Below are 7679 nucleotides of genomic sequence, written 5' to 3' on the forward strand. Positions count from 1 at the left end.
AATGTGTGTATATGTGTATGTATGTACTGTGTGTATATGTGTATGTATATACTGTGTGTATATGTGTATGTATGTACTGTGTGTATATGTGTATGTATGTACTGTGTGTATATGTGTATGTATGTACTGTGTGTATATGTGTATGTATGTACTGTGTGTATATATGTACTGTGTGTATATGTGTATGTATGTACTGTGTGTATATGTGTATGTATGTACTGTGTGTATATGTGTATGTATGTACTGTGTGTATATATGTACTGTGTGTATATGTGTATGTATGTACTGTGTGTATATGTGTATGTATGTACTGTGTGTATATGTGTATGTGATGTGTGTATATGTGTATGTAATGTGTGTATATGTGTATGTATGTACTGTGTGTATATGTGTATGTATGTACTGTATGTATATGTGTATGTGATGTGTGTATATGTGTATGTATGTACTGTGTGTATATGTGTATGTATGTACTGTGTGTATATGTGTATGTGATGTGTGTATATGTGTATGTATGTACTGTGTGTATATGTGTATGTATGTACTGTGTGTATATGTGTATGTGATGTGTGTATATGTGTATGTATGTAATGTGTGTATATGTGTATGTATGTACTGTGTGTATATGTGTATGCATGTACTGTGTGTATATGTGTATGTACTGTGTGTATATGTGTATGTATGTACTGTGTGTATATGTGTATGTGATGTGTGTATATGTGTATGTATGTACTGTGTGTATATGTGTATGTATGTACTGTGTGTATATGTGTATGTGATGTGTGTATATGTGTATGTATGTACTGTGTGTATATGTGTATGTATGTACTGTGTGTATATGTGTATGTGATGTGTGTATATGTGTATGTATGTACTGTGTGTATATGTATATGTATGTACTGTGTGTATATGTGTATGTGATGTGTGTATATGTGTATGTATGTACTGTGTGCATATGTGTATGTATGTACTATGTGTATATGTGTGTGTACTGTGTGTATATGTGTGTGTACTGTGTGTATATGTGTGTGTATTGTGTGTATATGTGTGTGTATGTACTGTGTGTATATGTGTATGTACTGTGTGTATATGTGTGTGTACTGTGTGTGTATGTACTGTGTGTATATGTGTGTGTATGTACTGTGTTTATATGTGTATGTACTATGTATATATGTGTGTGTAAGTACTGTGTGTATATGTGTGTGTACTGTGTGTATATGTGTGTGTATTGTGTGTATGTACAGTGTGTGTATGTACTGTGTGTATATGTGTATGTACTGTGTGTATATGTGTATGTACTGTGTGTATATGTGTATGTACTGTGTGTATATGTGTATGTACTGTGTGTATATGTGTGTGTACTGTGTGTATATGTGTGCGTGTGTACTGTGTGTATATGTGTATGTACTGTGTGTATATGTGTATGTACTGTGTGTATATGTGTATGTACTGTGTGTATATGTGTGTGTACTGTGTGTATATGTGTGCGTGTGTACTGTGTGTATATGTGTATGTATGTACTGTGTGTATATGTGTGCGTGTGTACTGTGTGCATATGTGTATGTATGTACTGTGTGTATATGTGTGTGTACTGTGTGTATATGTGTGTGTACTGTGTGTATATGTGTGTGTATTGTGTGTATATGTGTGTGTATGTACTGTGTGTATATGTGTATGTACTGTGTGTATATGTGTGTGTACTGTGTGTGTATGTACTGCGTGTATATGTGTATGTACTATGTATATATGTGTGTGTAAGTACTGTGTGTATATGTGTGTGTACTGTGTGTATATGTGTGTGTATTGTGTGTATATGTGTATGTACTGTGTGTATATGTGTATGTACTGTGTGTATATGTGTATGTACTGTGTGTATATGTGTATGTACTGTGTGTATATGTGTATGTACTGTGTGTATATGTGTGTGTACTGTGTGTATATGTGTATGTACTGTGTGTATATGTGTGTGTACTGTGTGTATATGTGCGTGTATGTACTGTGTGTATATGTGTATGTACTGTGTGTATATGTGTATGTACTGTGTGTATATGTGTATGTACTGTGTGTATATGTGTATGTACTGTGTGTATATGTGTATGCACTGTGTGTATATGTGTATGTACTGTGTGTATATGTGTGTGTACTGTGTGTATATGTGTGCGTGTGTACTGTGTGTATATGTGTATGTACTGTGTGTATATGTGTATGTACTGTGTGTATATGTGTATGTACTGTGTGTATATGTGTGTGTACTGTGTGTATATGTGTGCGTGTGTACTGTGTGTATATGTGTATGTATGTACTGTGTGTATATGTGTGCGTGTGTACTGTGTGTATATGTGTATGTATGTACTGTGTGTATATGTGTATGTAATGTGTGTATATGTGTATGTATGTACTGTGTGTATATGTGTATGTACTGTGTGTATATGTGTGTGTACTGTGTGTATATGTGTGCGTGTGTACTGTGTGTATATGTGTGTATGTACTGTGTGTATATGTGTGTATGTACTGTGTGTATATGTGTATGTAATGTGTGTATATGTGTATGTGATGTGTGTATATGTGTATGTATGTAATGTGTGTATATGTGTATGTAATGTGTGTATATGTGTATGTATGTAATGTGTGTATATGTGTATGTATGTACTGTGTGTATATGTGTATGTAATGTGTGTATATGTGTATGTATGTAATGTGTGTATATGTGTATGTATGTACTGTGTGTATATGTGTATGTATGTACTGTGTGTATAGGTGCATGTAATGTGTGTATATGTGTATGTATGTACTGTGTGTATATGTGTATGTATGTACTGTGTGTATATGTGTATGTAATGTGTGTATATGTGTATGTATGTACTGTGTGTATATGTGTATGTATGTACTGTGTGTATATGTGTATGTAATGTGTGTATATGTGTATGTATGTACTGTGTGTATATGTGTATGTATGTACTGTGTGTATATGTGTATGTACTGTGTGTATATGTGTATGTGATGTGTGTATATGTGTATTTAATGTGTGTATATGTGTATGTACTGTGTGTATATGTGCATGTAATGTGTGTATATGTGTATGTAATGTGTGTATATGTGTATGTAATGTGTGTATATGTGTATGCATGTACTGTGTGCATATGTGTATGTAATGTGTGTATATGTGTATGTAATGTGTGTATATGTGTATGCATGTACTGTTTGCATATGTGTATGTAATGTGTGTATATGTGTATGTAATGTGTGTATATGTGTATGTAAAGTGTGTATATGTGTATGTAATGTGTGTATATGTGCATGTAATATGTGTATATGTGTATGTAATGTGTGTATATGTGTATGTAATGTGTGTATATGTGTATGCATGTACTGTGTGTATATGTGTATGTAATGTGTGTATATGTGTATGCAATGTGTGTATATGTGTATGCATGTACTGTGTGCATATGTGTATGTATGTACTGTGTGTATATGTGTATGTATGTACTGTGTGTATATGTGTATGTGATGTGTGCATATGTGTATGTATGTACTGTGTGTATATGTGTGTGTACTGTGTGTATATGTGTGTGCATGTACTATGTGTATATGTGTATGTACTGTGTGTATATGTGTGTGTACTGTGTGTGTATGTATTGTGTGTATATGTGTGTGTACTGTGTGTATATGTGTGTGTATGTACTGTGTGTATATGTGTGTGTACTGTGTGTGTGTATGTACTGTGTTTATATGTGTGTGTAAGTACTGTGTGTATATGTGTGTGTATTGTGTGTATATGTGTGTGTATGTACTGTGTGTATATGTGTATGTACTGTGTGTATATGTGTATGTACCGTGTGTATATGTGTATGTATGTACTGTGTGTATATGTGTATGTACTGTGTGTATATGTGTATGTACCGTGTGTATATGTGTGTGTATGTACCGTGTGTATATGTGTGTGTATGTACTGTGTGTATATGTGTGTGTATGTACTGTGTTTATATGTGTGCGTATGTACCGTGTGTATATGTGTGTGTATGTACCGTGTGTATATGTGTGTGTATGTACTATGTATATATGTGTGTGTAAGTACTGTGTGTATATGTGTGTGTACTGTGTGTATATGTGTATGTACTGTGTTTATATGTGTATGTACTATGTATATATGTGTGTGTATGTACAGTGTGTGTATGTGTGTGTATATGTGCGTGTATGTACTGTGTGTATATGTGTATGTACTGTGTGTATATGTGTATGTACTGTGTGTATATGTGTATGTACTGTGTGTATATGTGTGTGTACTGTGTGTATATGTGTATGTATGTACTGTGTGTATATGTGTGTGTACTGTGTGTATATGTGTGTGTACTGTGTGTATATGTGCGTGTATGTACTATGTATATATGTGTGTGTGTACTGTGTGTGTACTGTGTGTATATGTGCGTGTATGTACTATGTATATATGTGTGTGTGTACTGTGTGTGTACTGTGTGTATATGTGCGTGTATGTACTATGTATATATGTGTGTGTGTACTGTGTGTGTACTGTGTGTATATGTGCGTGTATGTACTATGTATATATGTGTGTGTGTACTGTGTGAGTACTGTGTGTATATGTGCGTGTATGTACTATGTATATATGTGTGTGTGTACTGTGTGTGTACTGTGTGTATATGTGCGTGTATGTACTATGTATATATGTGTGTGTGTACTGTGTGTGTACTGTGTGTATATGTGCGTGTATGTACTATGTATATATGTGTGTGTGTACTGTGTGTGTACTGTGTGCATCTATATTGTGACTGTGTGTGTGTACTGTGTGTGTACTGTGTGTATGTGTACTGTGTGCATCTATATTGTGACTGTGTGTGTGTATTGTGTGTATATGTGTGTGTGTACTGTGTGTGTATTGTGTGTGTACTGTGTGTATGTGTGTATGTGTGAATGTGTGTGTACTGTGTGTATGTGTACTGTGTGCATCTATATTGTGACTGTGTGTGTGTATTGTGTGTATATGTGTGTGTGTACTGTGTGTGTACTGTGTGTAGATGTGTGTATGTGTGTATGTGTGTGTACTGTGTGTATGTGTACTGTGTGCATCTATATTGTGACTGTGTGTGTGTACTGTGTGTATATGTGTGTGTGTACTGTGTGTGTACTGTGTGTAGATGTGTGTATGTGTGAATGTGTGTGTACTGTGTGTATGTGTACTGTGTGCATCTATATTGTGACTGTGTGTGTGTACTGTGTGTATATGTGTGTGTGTACTGTGTGTACTGTGTGTATATGTGTGTGTGTACTGTGTGTGTACTGTGTGTAGATGTGTGTATGTGTGAATGTGTGTGTACTGTGTGTATGTGTACTGTGTGCATCTATATTGTGACTGTGTGTGTATTCTAGTCATAATATATAACTGGCACAGTAGCTGTATGATGGCATGGGGTAGACAGTGTGGTACCTTGCTAAGAACCTTCAGACTCACAAATGAATAGATAGATATTACACACAGTTTAATAAGGCAAGCAATAAAGGATATGGAGTGAGAAGTTGAATCATGTAAATAGATCTGACATTATACAATTATGTTGAACAAGATAAGTGAAAAAATGAAAATGAAGGAAGGAAAATGTCAGTTTTGTGGTTGTGTGTAGGGCTCAGGGTCACAATTTGACTCAGATTTCATTTCATTTGCACAAAGACACATTGACGCCCGGCCTAATGAATGTCAATATTCTTAATGACAAGGGAAAGATCTGTTTTTGTTAGACTCCAGACAGAAAATGTCTCAGTTCCCCTTTTACAAAAAGTGCAAAAACCCCATCCTGTCACTGCATCTTAACCCTGAATTGTGTTACCTTAATATAAATATATCCTGTGTGGTCCAGGTACCAACATTTCCGCCACAGTCTCAGTGTAGCTGTAGCTTGGCTCTTGCAGGCTGCAGCTGATACACATTTTTACAACAAGTCTATCTAATAAACATTTCTCTTGTGAAATTCTGATGATCCTGTTATTTAATGCCAAAGATACATCACCATATTTTTTTTTTTATTTTTTTTTCCTTATTATTTTATTTTCTTAATCAAAAATAATCTAAACACATGTATTACTGCTGATGGACTAGTTTAACAGAATACAACAAAACATGTAATGCTTCTGTAAATTCACATTGCATGTTGTTATTTTTTTTTCTGTAAATTTTGCATTTCAATTCTCTGCGTTTGCATCTTTGGCTACCAGATGTGTCCCACATTGAAGAATTATTTCTCTTCCCTAGAGTGAAATAAATGCAATCAATATGAGTATTGCTCTCAGGGCCTTGAAATATTACATTAATGTTCCGTGTGGTGACATTTTAGCTGGAATTTTCAGATACATTATGATGGTTCAAATTAATATTTATCAGATCAGCTTTTATATTTTGCAACAGAGAGAGAGAGCACACAAGAAAAAGAGAACATTATTAAAATAAAAAATGCAGATCAAGTCTCAAATCGATGGTCCATTTTGCCAGCACTTCGAATAGGTTATGTTTTGCTTTCCAGTTTTGTTTTTTAAATTTATTACTTCAACATGCGAGAGCATTTGTCTCTCTATTTCTCTATTTTTTTTTTCTTGATCTTTTGCAAATTACCTATTCTGCTTTCTCTTCATATTAAACTGACATGACAATAGCAAAATAAGCCTTTTTTTTTAGACATTAGTAATACTCCTTTGATTAAATCTGCAACGCGATGTCCTTGTCCTTTCTATAAATTAAATCATATTTTTTCCATGTTTAACTACTGCCAGCAGCAAAAACCACTGTCAGCAATGAAAGTCCACATATCAAAGCCTTTAATGTTTCTGACTCTGCAATGCCCATTTTGTATATTTGGTGAGATGATCCGCTTTCAACATAACAACTGAATTACTAAAGAGCATAAGAAAAAGACAAATTCTTCTTCATTTTATCCAATCATAAACAAATTGTCTTTGTGAAAATCTAATCAGATTAAGTTTATTTATTGTTTTTTCTTAATTCTTTTTTACTTGCTTAACAGAAACACGTAAAATGCAGCTGTATTGTTCACATGAACAAATAAAGTTTTTTTTTTTCAATTGTATATCATTTTACAATCTAAGCTTTGTTTGTGAATATTTAGGGTTTCATTTTCTTACAGTTGAATGTTTTGTCTTGGAAACAGTTTGGGAATCTCCAAAGCCAGTTTCCGAAAATCCTGAAATATCTGTAGAAAAAAAAAGGGACTGTTGTGTTTGGTGAATACAGATATAACAAGATAAATTGATATATACACACATAACAGATTATATTTTTCCCATTTACCTTCATTGCTGATCTGAGCAAAAGAACGACAGGAAACTTAAAAAAAAAAAAAAAAGCTAGAATCGATTCTTCGACCCACACTTGAACTCTCCAGAAAGAGATAAAGCAGAATTTTCAATAGGTCCCCTGCCCTTTTCACTAGGAGGGAACGAAAAGAAAAACAAGAGATATTTATATGACAGCATCTGCTGAAAATAGCATTTCAGACCAATAATAAAAAAGGGCGAAAGAAATTAAATTGTAAAAAGTTGAACAAAATCTCTGCTGGCTTTTTTTTCCAAGTGGCACGAAAGCCTTGTGTCCTAGAAATCTATGCATGCCTTCTATAGATCTGCTAGAAATTATAGTTGTCATTGAGAGTGAATTTATT

The 7679-nt window shown here is 34.1% G+C and overlaps 1 long non-coding RNA gene across 1 annotated transcript; it reads right to left on the reverse strand.

Annotated features, from left to right (window-relative positions):
* Positions 1–6971: 6971 nt before the first annotated feature.
* Positions 6972–7407, reverse strand: LOC128638214 (uncharacterized). The gene is made up of 2 exons (XR_008399066.1): positions 7310–7407; positions 6972–7211 (listed from the first exon to the last, which is right to left on the reverse strand). It is a non-coding gene; the product is annotated as an uncharacterized LOC128638214 (long non-coding RNA).
* Between the last annotated feature and the right edge of the window lie 272 nt (positions 7408–7679).

The sequence above is a fragment of the Bombina bombina genome, chromosome 8, assembly GCF_027579735.1.
Source record: "Bombina bombina isolate aBomBom1 chromosome 8, aBomBom1.pri, whole genome shotgun sequence".
Classification (NCBI taxonomy): domain Eukaryota; kingdom Metazoa; phylum Chordata; class Amphibia; order Anura; family Bombinatoridae; genus Bombina; species Bombina bombina.